This window comes from Macaca fascicularis, chromosome 10, assembly GCF_037993035.2.
Source record: "Macaca fascicularis isolate 582-1 chromosome 10, T2T-MFA8v1.1".
NCBI classification, from domain to species: domain Eukaryota; kingdom Metazoa; phylum Chordata; class Mammalia; order Primates; family Cercopithecidae; genus Macaca; species Macaca fascicularis.
In genome coordinates, this window is record NC_088384.1 from 104,599,083 (window position 1) to 104,619,214 (window position 20,132).

A 20,132-nucleotide genomic window follows, 5' to 3' on the forward strand; every position below is an offset into this window, starting at 1 on the left:
AGCAGAGTTCCTGCAGCCCCTTCATTCTTGGGGAACGGTCCTGCTCACATTTTCCAGATGACATCATCCTCGCGGGAGCCAAGTCTCTATTTGGAGGTGTTTTCATTGACTCTTTGTTTTTTCCTTCTTAGACCCAGGAAGTAACCCAAGCAATGTGTGCTTTTCCAACACGTCAACACAAACAGCCGCTTCGCAAACTGAAGAGGCACATGCTACCGTAATCAAACGGCTGCTGTTGAAATACTCAAGTAATAGACAAAACCCTTCATTTGGGAGGAAAATTAATTGTACACAAACAAGAGCACATTTCATCTCGAATTAAAGTATTTGACATTCCTTTGGCAGAGAACCCTTCAGCTGTTTCTTTTCTTTTTGGTGTTAAGTCTTTCCTTTTCCATGAGAGATTTTCTTGGCAAACAGGGCCAGCCTTTGAGGTCCCAGGAGGGTTCTGCTGTCACTTCCCTTTATTGGTCATTCTGTGGCCTTTGTTGATGCTTTACTTGCTCCAGCCCATCTCTAGCCATGACTCTGTGACAGTCTCACCCCAGCCCTGTCCCTTCCTACAAGGTCCCCACTCCAGCCTTTAAAGAATAAAAACTGTCCCAAGTCCATGATACGCTGCCCTCCCAATGCCTGCGGTGGTCTGAAGTAAGCGAATGATTAAACATGATGAATAACAGAGCAGAAGCTACAGCGAGGGAAAAGAGCTCACTTTAGCTGCAACTCTGAGATTTGTTGCTGAGTGCCACAAATAATGAAATCATCAATCTTCCCCGAACTAAAAAAAGGAATCCACCACAGCAAGTTTGAAAAGGGCAGGGAGGAAAAGTCTTGCCTCCTCGTTGGAGCAATTTGTGGCCTGGTTGCTCTGTGATCTCGCTGCCCAGCTAATCCACCCAGGCACTCTGGGAACTGTGCAGAGGGGACATCCTTGCCCCCAGAGGTCCTTCCTGAGGCGAGAAAGGGGTCGCCGACACCCTGCCCCGCCTTCTGCAGGGTTCAAGTTCCTGACTCTGAAACTTGCTAACTCGCTTAAGACTTACCCCCTCAGCCCAGAGGAGGAAAGGAAGCCAGCCGGTCCCTGCTCCTCAGTCACAGTCACACTTAGTTGTTACTGACATAAAACACCTCCGGTTTCAGCAGTTTGCTGGGAACATCTCGGTAGCACTCTCCCTGGAATCCTGGAATCTGGGATGAGAGTGCATTTCAAGGCTGCCAGAATCTAGGACACACTTTCAGAACCTTCCGCCATGCTAATGCCCCAACTGTTAGCATATGCAACAGTCAGAGTCTCTGCATCAGCAGCAGATGACCTCACCCCACTCCATGCCCAGAGGAGCCTGGGAAAGGCAGGTTTCAGCTTTCCCACCTCTGCAGCCCAGGAAGCCTGTGGGTTGGAGGTGCCCACCCACCACGCTCAGCACACGCTTACACCTTGGACTAGAGTCTGTTTTCCTTAGCACAGGCCCAAATCACTCATGCCCCGTTCCTGGCCCTACAACCACTAGAGCATGTACTGTAATCAGCACCAATGTCTTCAAACTAGGATCTTTCTTAGATTCCAAGGAGGTGTCTTGAGGTCTTCCACATGGCCAGGGGAAAGACAGGTGGGCTGGATTCCTTTCCCCCCAACTTCCATTCCAAGCCCAAAGGCTCCCCTTTTCTTGGTTTTGCAAATTAGAGCTCAATATAAGATTCTCTTTAACAGTGAGCATTTGGGGGCTAAAAAGATGTTTGAACATAACCCATCTGCCTCATCCTCCAATAGAAAAACTGCTAAGTTATATTACACAGTTTCCCAAACTGTGGAAAGGTCTCCACAAAGATGATTGGGGCTCTTAATAGATGACCATTGTCCTATTGTCTGTTTCAATTGTATAAAACAATTTGATGAGCATTAGAAACAAAAAGTAGCTCATCAAATACATGATTTCACTGACACTATTGCCTAAGAAGAATTGATAAGTAAACTGATTTTTTAAAAAAATGTTTTCATAATATTGGAGGCAGCATATGCAAATGACGAAAGTCATGAAGGTAGCTTGGGAATGTCTGGGGTTGAGAGCTCTGCTGCGGTAGGAAAATCTGAGGCTGGGAGCCTGTGGGCTGGGATAGGCACCCTCCCTCTGCACCTGCTGGCTGTGTGGCAGTGGAGGCACTGTATGACCTTGGACTCCAGCTCCTCGTTTGTAACATCATGAGGCTGCCATGGCTATGTGGGCTCCTCTCCCTCAAAGGCAAAGATCAGTCGGGTCATGGATGCCAGGGTGGGGCCTACATAAGATGCCTCCCAGTTCCTGCTGCTGAGACCTCCTGGTAAGACCCTGGACTTGTCCTCTTTCCTCCTGGTCCCCAGCCCCTCCTGTGTCTGAGAACTCCACACAGAGGCAGCCACTACATTCCTGTTTGGATTGAATTATACAGCAGCCTCTTGCAGCCAAAGGGCCCTAACGGATATAAATGGATCTAGATGGTCCCATCATCCTGGATCGTGTCTCAGATCCTGTCCCTCTGACCTTGTCGGCTGGCTGTACCTTTGTATGTCCTGGTCTTCCTCTCTCCTCCTGGGCCCCCTTCCTCCCTCTCCCACCTTCTCTGCCCAGCCTGGCTCACATGTCAGCTCCTCCTGGGAGACCTCCCTGACCTTTCTTCTATGGGCTGCATGGCACCTGCTCCCCTGGGCAGGCACACATGCGGCCCTGCCTCCTCCTGAACAGACCCACCACAGCAGGGTCTGGGTGGGTCACCTCACCCAGCTGGGGGCTGGGGGACCATAAGTCTCTCCTCCCTCTCTAGACGGGGTGCTAGACACGCTGCTTAGGCTCATTTGGCCCCATAGGCCCCATCTTTCTGTCTGAAATTCTATTTCCCCTGACACCAATGTCTTTGGGTTTGTAGCAAGCAGCTTGATCACCTCCCAGCACATACACGGCCACAGGATGACTCCACTGATACCTGTGGGCTATTGCAGCACACATTTCATGGGTTGAGGGGTGAACATCATGAGTGTGGGTCTCGCTCAAGCTTTGTTTTTCACCATGAGAACATTCTAGAGAAGGCCTGGAAGCTTGCGGCATCTGCCAACATACTCTTAATTATAAATTCATCACAGCTCATAAGTGCTACGTTTGGAGCATCTCCATAGGAACAGTGCGAAGTGACCTTGGATTTGCTCTCGACTCCTTTCTCCCTCACATCACTTCCAACTGATCAGAAAATCCTGCTGGCTCTATTTTCAAAATCAGGCCTGACTCCCACCACTTCCCCCCACCTCCACCGTCCCACCCTGGACCACCAGGCCACCCTCCTCTCTCGCCTGGAATATTCCGGAGCCTCCTCACTGCCCCCACCTCCTTCTCACGCTCTATGGGGCCATTTCTTCCATGACAGCCACAGGGCTCCTGTTAAACCCATCGAATCACGTCCTCCCTCTGCTCAAAACCCCCCAGCGGCTCTGTCATGCTTGAGTCAAATCCACACTCCCTACCGTGGCACGAGGCCTTGCACACGATCCAGAATCTTCCTAACTCTTGGACCTCATCCCCAGCCTCACTTCCCTCTGCCCTCTTACCCAGGCCCACCGGCTCCTCAGTGACATTCCTGCACCCCATGCTCAGCCCACTCAGGTCCCGCTCTCTTTGGAACGCTCTCCCCTAGACGTCCCCATGGCCCACATCTTTGCAGAGTAGCCTTTCCTGACTTTCCCTGCAACTGTCTATTAGGGTGAGAGTCACCCCAGTTTACCCAGGACTTTCCCAGTTTCAGCCAAAGCTCGCATTCCGGGAAAGCCCTCAGCCCTGTGCAAACCAGAACAGAACTACTGATCACCACCTGGTCTCTTCCCTAAGCTGTGTGCTACTTACTTCTGTTTGCAGGTCCATGTCCAGCCCGCTCAACCCTGCCTTGGGCCCCTGAGGGCTGGCCTCAAGGGACTGCCTCAGCCAGGCTCCTGGCCTCTGGCCTCACCAGGAATTTGGCTAATGGGAGAGAGCAAGAAGTAGTTAGGGCGAGACGTCGATTTCCTGTGCTCCCACACTGCTGGACGGCAGTTCCTGCAGTGGCCGCATTGCCTGATACCCATGGCTGCGCTTGGGTGTCCTTTTTCTAAGGTTTCAGTTCAACCCGTTTTTAAGAATGCTGCCCCATCCCCTTCAGGCCTCAGGCAACCAGGGCTTGCTCCTGGGGGCAGCACCACCCCCATGGGTTCTTGTAACCCTGTCCCACCCCATCAGCCATCTCTTCCTTAAATTTTCTTCGAGGTTTCAAAAGAAGACATACGAAAGGCCAGCAAACATATGGAACAATGCCCAACATCACTAATCATCAGAGAAATGCAAATTCAAACCACGGCGAGATACCATATTACACCAATCAGAATGGCCACTAAAAAATCAAGAAAGAACAGATGTTGGTGAGGATGTGGAGAACAGGGAACCCTTCTCCACTGTTGGTGGGAATGTAAATTACTGCAACCTCCATGAAAAACAGTATGGAGATGTATTCAATCCAGTTATCCCACTGCTGGATGTCTACCCAAAGGAAAAGAAATCACTGTGTCAAAGATACCTGCACTTGTATGCTTACTTCAGCACTGTTCACAATAGTGATATGAAATCAACCCAAACATTCATCAACAGATGACTGGATAATGAAAATGTGGCATATATACTTTCTGCCATAGTATTCCTAAATGTGAAATACATATATATAGCATTCAATAGAATAAGAATACTATTCTGCCATAAAAAAGAATGAAATCGGCTGGGTGCAGTGGCTCATACCTGTAATCCCAGTACTTTGAGAGGCCAAGGGAGGCAAATCATGAGGTCAGGAGTTCGAGACCAGCCTGGCCAACATGGTGAAACCCCATCTCTACTAAAGATACAAAAAATTAGCTGGGCATGGTGGTGGGCACCTGTAATCCCAGCAACTCGGGAGGCTGAGGGGGGAGAATCGCTTGAACCCGTGAGGCGGAGGTTGCAGTGAGCTGAGATAAAGCCATTGCACTCCAGCCTGGGTGACAGGGCGAGATTCTGTCTCAAAAAAAAAAAAAAACAAAACAAAACAAAAAACATGTATTTTGCAGCAACATGGATGAAACTAGAGGCCATTTACCTTAAGTTAAATAACTCAGAAACAGAAAGTCAAAACCGCATGTTCTCACTTGCAAGTGGGACGTAAATAATGTGTACATGCGGACATAGAGTGTGGAATAATACACATTGGAGACTCCAAGGGGTGGGAGGGCTAGAGCAGGGTGAGGGCTGAGAAATTCCTTAATGGGTACAATGTACATTAGTGGAACGATAGTGACACTAAAAGCCCAAGCTTCACCACTATGTGGCATACCCACATAACAAAACTGGACTCCTGCCCCTTGGATTTATAAAAGCAAATAAATAAACTCTTCAACCACACCTTGGTGATTGAGCCATTTGTGTCCTGCCATTTGTTCTCTGACAGGTACACCTGGCTATTTGTTTCCTTTCATAGTCATTATTAAGACCTGAAGTACTAGAGAATGTCATCAAATCTAAGATGCCAACAACTATAAGATGCACCATTATTTTACACACTGCTGAGAAAGGAAAAACACTGATAAACTACGACACAACGTCACTAATAAGATGCACTCCAATTTTAAATATTAAAATGTGACAACAAATGGTGCATTTCCAAATCAACAAAATATATTATGAATTGTGCTTTTTGTCTACCTCCTCCCTGGGAGTGTAAGCTCCCTGAGGGCAGGGATGTTGTCTGATTTCTTCCCTGTTGCATCCCAATGTTTGGCTCATGGTAGGGGCTCAAGAGATACTTTTTGGATAAAATAACATCCAGTCCTCCATGAGCACTCCTGTTTCTTGGGGTGTAACCCTGGCACACAGCACACTGAGCCATGGTAGAGCACTTAACCACCTTCCTATGACAATTTAGAAATGTTCTGTCATCCTCTTTCACCACTGAACCTTCCAGGACCAACTCCATCTTCTCTCCCAGCCTGAGCCAGAGGCTCGACTGAAGGTGGGGACTTCCAAGCTTCACTCTCAAGGTTTCTGTGAGCTTTGCCCTTCCCCAGCCCCAGTGCTGTTGCTGGTTAACTTTCCTGCAGTCTCAGACACCTGGGAGCCAAAGTCTTACGGAAACAAAATGGAAATGTACATAAGAAAGAGCCCTTGGGGATTTGCAGAGGCAACATTCCCAAGGCTTAATCACATGGAATTGTTCATCTAGAGCTTCTTCCAGCTTGATGTGAAAGGATTTAAACCCCTTCCTTCAATTTTATTTACCAGCCTGCTGTGGGGATGTGTGTAATTCTTATCTCCGTCACAGTTTATGGAGTGCCCATACTAAGGAGATAACGTCCCTTCCCTCTGCGCCTGTCTTAGGGAATTAAACGGCTGCATATCTGTTGCTCCAACTGCATGGGAGTCCACAGTCCTCCCCAAACCCCACCTCGAGCTTTTCAAGTAATGGGTTTTGATAAGAGCATAATAATCACCATCTTCTTTCAGTTTAAAAATGCAGTGCTGGGTAAAATAAGGTTTCTAGTAAGAGCAGAAAACATGGGAATGCCGTGGATAAAGTACAGACAGAAACGGGAGATAAGGGAGGTGGGGAGATGGGAAGCTCTGGGTGAAGATGAGGATGGGGAAGGGGCGGGGATGAGGTCCTGGAGTGCGGATAATGATAAGGAAACCTAAAGCTGCCAACATAATTAAGATTGCCTGAGCCAGGAGACACATGGGGCATTTTTTAGGGATGTAAGGTGTGAGAGATCATTAAACTAAGTTACCAGAGCTTCTAAGAGACAGGGAGAGTAATTGAATGAGAGAGGCCCTGACATTGCAGAAAGTCTAAATTAATTCTTTTCTTGGCTGCTCATGCGGGAGGATGAAGAACCAGTTGCCAGAAATAAAAGATAACCAAAATATTTTTTAACATACGCAAAATGAGTGTGTGTGAGGGGGAAGTATAACTATATAGACACAGAGAGAAGAGCAAGAGAAATAAAGAAGTGGAGAAATGAGGGGTGCAGGGAAAGAAACCCTAATAAAGGGAATTGAAAAAAGTATTCATTTTTTGATCTTACAGTGGGAGTTTCTGTGACACAAATACACTTGAAAAGCCACCTTTGACCTTCCTTTTGAGCCATAGCTGATACTTACCTGATGCACGGCAGGTAAGCCCCATAGTGGGACTTAGTTCAGGGGGGTTCTTGGCTTTGTGCAAGAAAGAATTCAAGGGCAAACCGGAGGTAGAAGAAAACAGCTTTATTGAAGAGCCAGTGTTACAGCTCTGTGATTACTCCTGCAGAGCAGGGCTACCCCGTAGGCAGACAGGAGCAACTCAGGGCAGTTTTGCAGTCATATTTATACCCACTTTTATTTTTTTTTGTTTGTTTGTTTTTGTTTGAGACAGAGTCTCACTCTGGTGCCCAGGCTGCAGTGCAGTGGGCCATCTCAGCTCACTGCAACCTCTGCCTACTGGGTTCAAGTGATTCTCCTGCCTCAGCCTCCCAAGTAGCTGGGATTACAGGCATGCACCACCACACTCAGCTCATTTTTATACTTTTAGTAGAGATGGGGTTTTGCCATGTTGGCTAGGCTGGTCTTAGGCTCCTGGCCTCAAGTGATCCACCCGCCTCGGCCTCCCAAAGTGCCGAGATTACAGGTGTGAGCCACCATGCCCAGCCTTATACCTACTTTTAAAAATATTCAGATTAAAGAGTGTTTTATGCAGAAATTTCTAGGGAAGGGATAGTAACTTTTGGGTATTCAGGTCATTGCCATGGAAAGGGGTAGGAACTCCTGGGTGTTGTCATGGCAATGGTAAACTGACATGGCACACTGGTGGGCATGTCTGATGGAAAGCTGCTTCCACCCAAGCCCGTTTTAGCTGGTCTGTAATTTGCTCCAGTGTCTGAGCCCCACCTCTGGAGTTGAGTCCCGCCTCCTACCTCACAATTCCAGGTCCCAGGCTTTGCAGGAACCACAGCAGCCCCTTAGAGCTGACAGGGAGCCAGGGCCACATTGCCCATCCTTTGTCTTGTGAGGCCACACTAAGGCCACAGTGCCCATCCTTTGTCCTGTGAGGCCACATTGCCCATCCTTTGTCCTGTAAATCCTACATCCTCACTGCCTGCACAGATGCCCCCAAATCCCCACTCCAGGGTGAGTATAATACATTCCAAAACCGCTCCCTGCTCCCTTCTCCTACTCAGAGCTTCACAAATCCCAGAGTATGAAATCTTTGCACAAAAGAAACATGGTACTAGGTAACATTACATCCTATACAGAGTCTCTCTTGGTTCTTCCAGTTACCTCAAAGAAAACATTGATCTGGTGCTGATGTGCCTCTCCCACCTCTCCAAGTCCAGCTTTTCATCCTTTCCAACAAAGAAGGAGAAGCCCCCAGGTTTACTGCAGAATGTGGCACCTCTGCTTCAGTTTATTGTTTTTATTTTTACAGTTACCTTCCTTTCCAGCAAGAGATGATGGTTTCACATTTACTCTGGATGATATAAGTGTTTCTTTCAAATAAAAGTTGCTTAGTGAAAAAAAAAAAAAAAACAGATTTATTTAAAGAAAGCTATCAGAGATCAGCAAAGTACAGCACTGAGGCCAACTGCCTGTTTTTGTAAATCAAGTTTTCCTGGGACACCGCAGTGCTGATCTGTGTATAAATCGTCTCTGGCTATGGCTGTCTGGCATTATGACGGCAAAGCAGGGCACTTGCAACAGAGGCCATGTGCCCCGCAAAGCCCAAAATATTCACTCGCTGGCCCTTACCAGAAAATGTTTGGCCACCCCAGGAGCAAAGGATCATCCTGGGGAAAGTGGAGACAGTGGCAGGAGAATTATTTAAATTGAGCAAACAGGGAGCCCTGGTTAAGAGCTTGGACCTCAGGGTGAGACAGCACAAGGCTGTATAGACCATTAAGTCCCTTAATATAAGGCTGTATAGACCAACTCCCCTATAGACCATTGAGTCCCTTCTCCTGGAGGATCCTAGGCTCTCTCATCTGTAAAATGGGAAAACAGGCCCCACATGAGGCTCTTGTGCAGACTGGTGAGATACTGCGTGCAAGGCATAGGTCTGTGCCTGCTGCAAGGTAGACAGCCAGTAAGTGGCCACTTTGAGTATTACCAGGGCAGGAGGTGAGAAAATCCATTTATCACCAGCTGAGATGAGAGTTGCCCAGAGAAGAACTATTCAGACTTGAGTGGGGATGTGGAGGTGAGGTCAGAGGGAGGAGGTAGACGAGGATGGGGTTGCTAAGCAACACATCCAGATGCTGGAGGTGGCAGAAATGGCCAAGGGACCGGGGCACAGATAAAATTACCCACCTGTGTTGCTTCAACGTCACCAGTAAAATCTTTCCATCACATCTGCCAAGAACATGGAATCTGAGAAAACTAATAACAAGGAAAGGCCAGGAGTGGTGGTTCCTGCCTACAGAGCTTCAAGAGGCCAAGGTGAGATGATAGCTTGAGGCCAGGAGTTCAAGACCAGTGACAACAAAAGGATTCAAACTCTGTAAAATATTTAAAGATATTTATTCTGAGCCAAATATGAGTGACCATATTAGGGGTTCATGACACAGCCCCAGGAGGTCCTAGAACATGTGCGCAAGGTGTTGGGCTATGGCTTGGTTTTATATGTTTAAGGGAGACATAAGACATCAGTCAATACAGGTAAGATATATAATGGTTTGGTCAGGAAAGGTGGGACAACTCAAAGGGGATGGGGGGTGGGGCTTCCAGGTCATAGGTGGATTCAAAGATTTTCTGATTGGCAATTGGTTGAAAGTGCTAACTTATTACCTAAAGCCCTGGAATCAATAGAAGGGAGTGTCTGGGTTAAGATAAGGGGTTGTGGAGACCAAAGTTTTATCATACAGATGAAGCTTCCGGCTAGCAGCCTTCAGAGTTCTAATCAGACCTAAAAAGGTGCTAGACTCTTAGTTAATTCTCTCCTGGGTCAGGAAATAGACCTGGAAAGGGAAAGAGATTCTCTACAGAATGTAGATTATTCCTACAAGAGACAGCTTTGCAGGGCCATTTCAAAATAGGTCCAATAAACATATTTTGGGGTAAAATACTTGAATTTTTTTCAGAGCCTGCTGTCATTTTGTGATGTGTCACATTGCTACAAAGAGTCATTTGTCAGCCTTTAGGTCTCTGCTTTAATGTTAATGCTGGTCAGCTGTGCCTCAATTCCAACAAGAGGAGGGTATAACCCATTTCCATCATGCCCTGAACTCTCGTTCCAGGTTTATTTTGGAATGCCCTTTGCTGAGAGGAGGGGTCCATTCACTTGGTTGGGGACCTTAGAATTTTATTTTTGGTTTACACCAGTCTGGGCAACATAGTGAGACTCTGTCTCTACAAAAAAAAAAAAAAAAAGAAATATTTAATAACAGGGTACGGTGGCACACACCTGTAGTCTCAGCTACTCAGGAGGCTGAAGTGGGAGGATCACTTGAGCCCAGGAGTTCGAGGCTGCAGCGAGCTGTGATGGCACCACTGCACTCCAGCCTGGGTGACAGCAAGACCCTGACTCTAAGGAGACAAAAACAAAAAAATACTAGAAGGAGCCCACACTATGCTTGGATGTGTCAACCTTAAATAATGAGATTCAGAAATTATGACTAACTATAGTGTTCGTTTGAGCTCAAAGCTTGAGGATGATCACCCGGAACCATAGATCCAAGTTGCCCTGAACGTGCACGATAATTAGCCAGAGTTACAAGTGGGTTTTTAAGGAAAAAAGAAGAGGCACTTTCTAAGTTGTTCACCAAGAATTTGCATTAAAATAACATAAACCATTGACTGGCTATACATTCTTCTTTGTATCACAGACTCCAGGAACATCAAGATAATAGGTGAGGTAGCTAGTCAGGACCAAAATGCCTTTAAACTATTGCTTCTGGGCATGGGGCCAGAGGCGTGACTGAGGTTTCATACTCATGTCTCCCTGGACCTGATAAATTCTGCATACCTAACATAGCTCAGATTTCTCTGGGCTATTGTTTTTCCTAAGATGAATGGACTCTGCAGAAACAAGAAGGGGCAGCTACAAGAAATAATGGGGAGAGTAGGAGCTCGGCAGAGGCCAGAAATGAGAGCTGGAAGGAGCAGGAAAAAATGTCAGCTTCATGCTGCAGAAATCTTGAGGATAGCTTTGGACATCTGGACAGTCTACATTTGGGATTCAAACACCTGGGTTATGATGAGATTCTGTGGTCCTTTCAAGCCGGAATTGTTGGTGACCTAAACGAATTTATTGTGAAAATAACAGGATCAGGTAAGCCACTCAGGACCCTCAGGCCATAGACACACAGACAGGGGGATGTGTCCTGCATTCCAAGAACACAGAGGCTCTGACCTCAGCTGTTCATCTCTCCACAAATCTGCTTTTTCCTTGAGCTTTTGCTGAGATTACGCCTGTATTTGTCAGTGTTACCATCATTTCATTTCACCTGGATATGCCACAAAAGCAAAAGACTATTATTTGGAACCTGGGTTTGGGGTAAATATTTACCTTGTTAACAAATTCCTCCCTTTGGTCCCCACTTCTTCCTGAGTGATGCCTGAAGCAGTCCCTTTCTGGAACCCTCCAGTTATCTGCACCAATAAATCCCTTTTTCCCTCGGACTGTGGGGTTGGGTTTTCCATCGTTCAGCAAATGAACAATTCCTAATTTATGGAAACCAGAGGAGGTAGGTACAATTACCCTCCCAACGTTACTGAACCAAAGCTGGGTCTGCTCACCTGGTGCAGCAAAGTCAAGCACTGACACTGAGGTTTGTAGCAAGAGAAAGAAGGCTTTAAGGTAGGGCACCAGCAAGGAGAATCAGGCAGCTAATGCTTGAGACACAAGCTCCCTAGTGGCTTTTAAGTCAGGGTTTTTAAAGGCAGGGGTAAATTTCAGGAAAGAAGTCGCAGGCAAAATCATAAACCAATACATGAATGTTACACATTGGTCTGCCTTTAAAAGGCAGGATATTTTGGATTGGGGGCTTGAAGGTCACAGGTGGATTCAGAGATTCTTTGATTTGCAATTGGTTAAAAAAAACAAGGTTTGTCTAAACTACTTAGGGTCAGCTGAAAGGAATGTTAAGTTTTGGCCTATAGTTGTGACTCTCTACAGGCCCCTCAGGAAGAGATTTAGAACAAAAATGGGGGTCAGGTTCAGTCCTCAGTTCCCCTTTATCTGAGGTCTACATGAGAACAGTCAGGTTTTCCACCTAGTGGGGTCCTAGTTCCTGAAAAACAACTCACTCAAGGACATAGGTCAAGATGTTCTCTTTTACTTTCTATAGGGAACTGGGATGGTTAATATTGAGTGTCAACTTGATTGGATTAAAGGATACAAAGTATTGTTTCTGGGTGTGTCTGTGAGGGTGTTGCCAAAGGAGATTAACATTTGAGTCCGTGGACTGGGAGAGGCAGACCCACCCTCAATCTGGCTGGACACCATCTGATCAGCTGCCAGTGCAGCTAGAATATAAGCAGGCAGAAGAACATGGACGGACTAGTCTTGATGAGTCTTCCAGCCTTCATCTTTCTGCTGGATGCTTCCTGCACTCAAACATCGGACTCCAAGTTCTTCAGCTTTCTTTGCACTCTTGGACTTACACCAGCAGTTTGCCAAGGGCTCTGGGGCCTTCAGCCACAGACTGAAGGCTGCAATGTCGGCTTCCCTGCTTTTGAGGTTTTGGGACTTGGACTAGCTTCCTTGCTCCTCAGCTTGCAGACAACATATTGTGGGACTTCACCTTGTGATCGTGTGAGTCAATACTCCTTAATAAACTCCCTTTCATATATACATCGATCCTATTGGTTCTGTCCCTCTAGGGAACCCTGACTAATACAGGTACCTAACATCTTGTGACTCTGGCTTACTTGGGCGGCTTTTAAGTTATTACCTTCTCGCTTAGCAGGTGATATGGTTTGGATCTGTGTCCCTGTCCAAATCTCACGTGGAATTGTAACCCCTGATGTTGGAAGTGAGGCCTGGAGGGAGGTGAATGGATCATGGGAGCGGTTTCTCCTGGATGGGTTAGCAGCGTCCTCTTGGTGCTGCTCTTGTGATAGTGAGTGAGTGCTCGTGAAATCCGGTTGTTTAAAAGTGTGTAGCACCCACTCCCCCTTCTCTTTCTCCTGCTCAACCATGTGAAGTGCTGGCTCCCCCTTTGCCTTCCGCCATGATTGTGAGCCCCTAAGGCCTCCTCAGAAGCAGATGCTGCCATGCTTCCTGTACAGTCTGTGGAAGCATGAGCCAACTAAACCTCTTTTCTTTATAAATTGCCCAGTCTCAGGCATTTCTATACAGCAATGCAAGAATGGACTAATACAGCAGGTTATTCATTTACTTCCCTAATTGCTGGCTGCAGAGCTAGCTAGGTGCTTGGAATCTCCCTTGAAGGGACTCAACATTTTTCCTTTATCTTTATGTGGGTGGGGGTTGGGGGGGAGCCTGGCAGACCTCTAAAAGGGGTCCCTGCTCCATCTCACCCATTGTACAGATAAAGACACTGAGGGTACTTCCACCTTACACCCTGCCATGCCTGGGTTGCCCACCTCTGTTCTCTCCCAGCCAAAGAAAAGAGAAGAAGAGATAATGCTCACACCCCATTGGCCATGTTTTTGTCACAGGGAGGACTGGGACATGTAGTCTTTATTCCGGGCAGCTGGGCTCCCTGCTACCAGGAGGGATACTGAGGTCATCCAGCAGTCTCTGCCACAGCTGGGTAACCCCCACCCTGTCCCTGTCCCCCATGGGCAGCCTTGAGTGTAGGACAGAGGACCCGCAAGCCCCACACCAACCTGACAGGGCACCTTAATCACACGACCTGGCCAGGTCATCCTCATAGGAGGACAGCACTGGGGTCTGGGCAGGACCAAGGCTCTGGACAGGCCAGAGGGGAAAGGCATAAGCAGTGAAGGGAGCAATATCCAAAGGCCCCACCTCCTTCCTGGGTGACCAGGGAACCCCAGGGTCTCCCTCGGTGCTGCTGGCTCCTTCCCACACCAGACATCTGAGACAGAGGCTGCGGTGAGAGGACCTCATGGTCAGTCACTCTTGCATTGGATGGGAAACTCCCACCTTTGAATGAAATGCTAATTATAGCCTCCATGTACAGTCTGTTACCTGCTAAAAATATGCTGTCTTATTCTAGTCTCTGCAGCTGCGGTCGAGTTGGGGGAAACAATGCTGTTTTTAGCATGGGTACAAGCAGATAACTGAATCCTAGACTCTTGGGGACAGCGTGTCTGTCTGTCTGGGAACTTGTTTCCAGGAGTGTGACCAATGTGAAGTGCCAGTCAGAGGAAGTGCTGCAACCCCAGGGGCACAGCAGAGCAGAGCTAACTGTGGGAGGAAGCATGTTCCAGGCTCAGCCTCACAGTGGAGGCAGCCTCAGCTTCCAGGGCTGACAGACATTCATCATAATGGCAAGAGGGAGACTTAAAACAGGCACTGAGGGAGTGCAATGGGGCCCCCAATCCACCCAAGAAAGCCCGAAAACAAGGATGCTGAAATAAGATGGGGAGGAGAAGGTCCTGAAGAGAGTAGAGGAGGCAGGTATGGGGAAGGATTGAGATGTCATTCATTCATTCATTTATTCTACAAATATTTATTGAGTCCTACTATGCACCAGGCACTCTGCTAAGTTCTGGGTTAAAGTGATAGATAAGGTAGCTGCCCTCATTTATTAAAATATTTCAACATATATGGAGTCAGGAACTGACCCAGGCACTAGAGACACACAGTAAAGAAAAACCCCTCCCTCTTGGAGCTCGAATTCTAATTAGGGAGGGAGAGGCTGATGTTCCTTTCCCAAGAACAAATTGTATATGTCCGTTTTCGTGCTGCTGATAAAGACATACCCGAGATTGGGTAACCTGAACCAGAAAAAGGGTTTCATGGACTTACAGTTCCACGTGGCTGGGGAGGCCTCATGATCATGGTGGAGGGCAAGGAGGAGCAAGTCACATCTTACATGGATGGCAGCAAGCAAAAGAGAGAGCTTGTGCAGGGAAACTTCCATTTTTAAAACCATCGGAGTTCATGAAACCCATTCACTCTCACAGGAACAGTGCAGGAAAGACCTGCCCCATAATTCAGCCACCTCCCACCAGGTTCCTCCCACAACACAGGGGAATTGTGGGAGTTACTATTCAAGATAAGATTTGGGTAGGGACATAGCCAAACCATATCACAAATGAACAAGGAAAGGATGACAAGAGTTGGGGACTCCCATGGGACCCTCCCATCCTTGTCCCTGGGTCTCCAGTTCAGCCTTCCAGGTCCAGGAGGTGTCAGCTTTCCCACCTGGCCACATCTGCTGCTGGGTTTATCTCTTGTGCCCTTCGAAGGTTCAAACCAGCACCCTCAGCCCTGATATCCCCCTCACTCCGGGGACATGACCACAGGGTCTAAGCAAGCCAGACAGCAGGGGAAGCCTCGCCTCACTTCTACCTCCCAGATCTAGATAAGAGGATCCAGTTGGCAGAGCCAAATTCACACATAGACCTAAGATGCGCGAGATTTTGGGAAATGCCATTTTTAACATCCAGGTTCTACTTGGGAAGCAAAGAAAGGAGGGCAGAGGAGCAGGCGGCCGGCCAGGTGGGACTGCCCCTGCTACTCACCATCCAGGCTCACCCCTCCACCCACTCCTGAACTTCCAAATACAAGGTTTCCTCTGCCTACTCCCATGATCCTGTGCAAAGGACAACACCCCCTTCCCAGGGAGGCCAGAGTCCACCAGTGCTAAGAATGGGCCATGGTGCCAGAGGCCCCTGCACCCACTCAGACCGGCTCCTCCTACCCCTGCAGAGATGCCCCAGACCAGAGAAACTGGCCTTTGCCCCCATGTGCAATGACCCCTGGGGTATCACCTGTGAATGAGCCCACAGGAGGAAGGTCACAGCCAGCACTCAGGCTTTAGAAGGGTCTGAACTAGAATCGATGACACCCTAAATGGAGGGTCAGAAGAGGGCTCCCCCAGTTACAAATTCCTCAAAGCTTCAAAGAGGGCCCAGTTCCCCTGCAAGCTGAGTCTTGAGGCTGCTGCTGGATTCTATGTGGTCAGAAGGGGGTACCCTGCTGTGCAGGCAGACATGCTGTGTAGACATCGCACCCCCAACCTGCGAAGTCCACACAGCAGGATGCTGCAGAAAGTCACCAAATGCAAAGTTCACCCGACATGAATCCTCATTTGCCTGCTCCTGGAAATGGTGTTTCCATCTTTATCACTCACGGCTGAATTGCTGTGGAGTTTCTCGTATCACTGGCATTTGCCTCTGGTGAGCCAGTCAGGTGATGGCCTCAGAAGGCTGCTCGAGCCCAGCTGGGAGGGATCCGTCTCCACAGCACGGGATGTTTGGCTTGAATTCACCTAATATCTACCCTCAAGAAGGACCATCTTTGCTGTCAGTTCTAGTTTTATGATCTGTGAAAGGGGAGACATGTCTCCATCCAGGGTCAAGGCTCCAAGCCCCTCATTCTCACCCGCAGGTGGGTCCCAGCACAACAGGAAGTTGAACATCATTCCCCACTGGAGTTGGAGGCCCAGACACCCCCTGCAGCTCCACAGGTGCGGGGAAATCAGGTGCCTCTGCCTGTTCCTGATGGGCCGGGGACTGGAGTCTGCAGTACAGAGTGGGAGGTCACCGAGGGGAAGATGGCGTCTGGGGAGAGGAAACACCTGGGAGAAGCTATTCACATTTTGTCATTTCAGAAACCAGATGTTGGAATGCGAAGAAATTCTACTCACAGTAACACAGTGAGAACGTTTTCACAGTTTTCCACGGATGTGAACAGGTTAGAACCCTGAGCTTTCTAGAACACAGCCTCTGGAGGCAGATTCTCTGGGTTCAAATCTCAGCCCCCTGCTTACTAGCTGTGTGACCTTGGGCAGGTTATTTAACCTCTCTGTGGCTCAGTGTCCTCATCTGTAAATTGAGAATGATAGTTCCTGTTACATAGGATTATTGGACAAGTTAAGGCAAAAAATATCAGCAAAGCACTCAGTGCACTGTCTGCCCATGGGAAGCGAGGGTTTAAAATGTTAGGCATCATCACCCTCATTATGGTTGCATTGAATTTTATATTGATTATTGGCTTTATATTGATTATTACTGATTATTACTGATTAGTTTTATATTGATTATTGCCGTTATATTGACTAATTCTGATTATTACTGATTGGTTTTATATTGAGTATTATATGGCATCTGATAACATTCTCATGACTTTCATTCCTGGCCCTACAGTGTCATATGTCTCTTAAAATGGGATCAATTCCATTCCCTGGATCTGACCTTTCCCTGTAGAAACGCAGGCTGGGAAGGGAGCTCTGAGGTCATCCCCCATCTTTATCACAATCAGTAGCCACAGATGTCCCTGAGCCCAGGGCAGGTGCTGGCCCATCTTCCCTCAGGTTGCACTCTATGCTCTACAGAACACGTGCTTCTCCTTCCCCCTTCCAGCATCTGCTGACCCTGGATGGCTGCCCAGCCTTGCCCTGGCCTCCTCTCCTGCTCACGAGCATCCCCTTCCCCACACAGCAGTTAGAGGAATCCTTCTCATGCTGAATCAGCCCCAGGCACCTCTCTGACCGCAACCCTCCAGTGCCCCCATCACGGGACAGACTGATCAGGTCCTGCTTCCTCTCAGCTCCCATCTCTGCCCAGGCTCCCCTCACACTAGACCTTGGTCACTCCAGCCTCACCACAGTGTCCTACTCCCCACCTCAGCTTGTCCCACCTCAGGTCCTTCTATCAAGAGTGACGGTCCCTGAATATGCCCACCCTCAACTGGCTCCTCCTCGTTACACAGATAGATCAAGCGGCACCGCCTCAAAAGCCCTCCCGACACCCCAGTCCAACATCAGCTACCCCCTCCCATCTGTCGGGTCACTCTCCCTTCCTGGAATGTAAGTCCCAAGAGGACAGGGATGCTGGCAGTGCTGGCCACCGCTGCATCCCCAGTGCCCAGGACCCAGTGGGTGCTCAGTGACATTTGTGGGGCACGTGATGAATCAAAGTGGCCCAGGACCGCGGGCAGGAGCAGCGCCCCCTCGGCAGCGTGGGGGTTAATACTAACGTCACCTGTGTTTACAGCCAGCTTCACGACCCGCAGAACTTAAGCACCTGCCCTGCCCGAAAGAGAAAGATAAACACAAATCCAGACGTTTAGCCAGAAAATGAAGGGAAAACGGAAAGGCTTAAAAATGAGCAAGAGCATATGTTTCTTCCTGGCTTCAAGATAAAAGAGGATACCCAGAGGAGAAAAGCACTCAAAAAACATGATGCTTTCTCCAAAAATTAGCCCACAGCAGAGTGTCAGGGAATCTGTAGTAAGAAGACTCTGGGATAAATTCTTTTAAATTAAGCAGCAGAAGGAGAAAAGGCAGCAGCCCTGAGCCTCGACTTTGGAACGTCCTCCATCTGTCTGCATCTGTCAGAGTGGGTGCATCAGGGGGAGCCAGGGCCACCGTTCCTCCCCATAGTCCTTTCTGCTCTCAGTTTAGGGATAACCAATATTTTATGGTTTCTCTCAAGAGCGATTAGAAGCAAAGCTGCCCATTACAAGCTAAATCGCAAAGCGCTCCTACAGAAATCACTTCCTAAGCCCAAAGCCTTGATTCCAGGCTGCCTATTGACCCGACTCATCTGTGACCCTGACGGCACCAGCAGATGACAATGGGCTGACACAACACAGCGCTTACTGCAGACCAGGGACTGCAGTTCTGAGCTCTCCGGGTGCGTGAACTTGCTTAATCCTCACTGAACTCGACAACGCTATTGGGATCCAGCTCACAGATGAACAGAGCCAGGCTGGGCAGAATCAATGCTTCCTAGGCCCATGGCTGCAGGACAGCAGAGCCACTTCCAGGACCCCCGGCCAGCACCAGGTCCACACCACTGACCACTGACGGCACTCCTTGATGGAAGAGGGGCCTCAGTGACAGCCCCAGATACCACTATTGCTCCAGGTGCCTCTTTCCAGGAAATAGTCCTCTTCTGAGACAGGGAATCCAGCGTAACAGGACAGTGAACAGACTTTTCCAGAGCTCTCAGAATTGTGGCTGCAGTCCCACAGCTTCAAAGAGAGCGTGCAAACATCCACACGAGCCCCTGGCCACCACTCCAACAGAGAGGGACGGCGGAAAGGCGATTCCTGGGAGGGTGTGTGATAGAGTTTGGATATTGGACCCCTCCAAATCCCATGTTGAAATGGGATCCCAAAGTTGGAATTGGGGCCTAAAGGGAGGTGTTTGGGTCATGGGGGCAGCTCCCTCATGAAGGGCTTGGTACCTTCCCCATGGTAATGAGTTCTTGCTCTATGAGGTCCTGTGAGAACTGATTAGCTAAAAAAGCCTGGGACCTCTCTCCTCTCTCTCTTGCTTCCTCTCTCACCACGTGATCTGCATACACCACCTCCCTTCCCATGCCATGAGTGGAAGCAGCCCGAGGCTTCACCAGAAGCAGACACTGGCACCATGCTTCCTGTACAGCCTGTAGAACCATGAACCAAACAAACCTCTTTTCTTTATGAATTACCCAGCTTCAGGTATTCCTTTATAGCAGCATAAATGAACGAAGACAGAGTCTTAATCAGTTTGGGCTGCTATAACAAAGTATTATTGACCAGGTGACTTCAACAACAAAAAGTTGTGTTCCATTGCTCTAAAGGCTGGGAAGCCCAAGAACGAGGCACCAGCAGATTCAATGCCTGGTGTGGGCTGCTTCCTGGCTCACTTATGGCGCCTTCTTGCTACATCCTTGTAGGGCAAAAAGGGCAGACAAGCTCGCATTCTCCTTTCCTAAGGTAACTTCAGTGTTGTCAAGGGGTTCACCTGTTTCCATGCAACCCCTGTGGCCTAGGATCCTCCACTCCAGGGTGATTCTGTTCAGTCTGAGCCTGTTCGCGTATGGTATATGCCCCTGCTGATTGGCATTTGTCCAGGGCTGGGGGCAGGTATGCCAAAACAGGCCAAATATACTAAAGGAAAGGACTTGTACTGCATGCTTTGAGGGAGTTTTTCTCCTGTCTTTACCCAGTGGACTCGCACGTGGTGCCACGTGGCCTCAGATGCTGGTAGCAGCGGTCTT

General features: G+C 48.5%; 2 long non-coding RNA genes across 4 annotated transcripts in view; one reads left to right on the plus strand and one right to left on the minus strand.

Annotated features, from left to right (window-relative positions):
* LOC141407935 (uncharacterized) overlaps positions 1–20,132 on the minus strand; it is a 39,332-nt gene that overhangs the window by 9,525 nt on the left and 9,675 nt on the right. The window lies entirely within an intron of this gene.
* On the plus strand, positions 12,543–18,932 carry LOC123567147 (uncharacterized). Of its 2 annotated transcripts, XR_012418328.1 has the most exons (4): positions 12,543–12,795; positions 16,531–16,609; positions 16,754–16,836; positions 18,138–18,932. It is a non-coding gene; the product is annotated as an uncharacterized lncRNA (long non-coding RNA). The 2 variants fall into 2 exon arrangements; XR_006689920.3 differs by lacking the exon at positions 18,138–18,932 and having other exon boundaries at positions 16,754–17,258.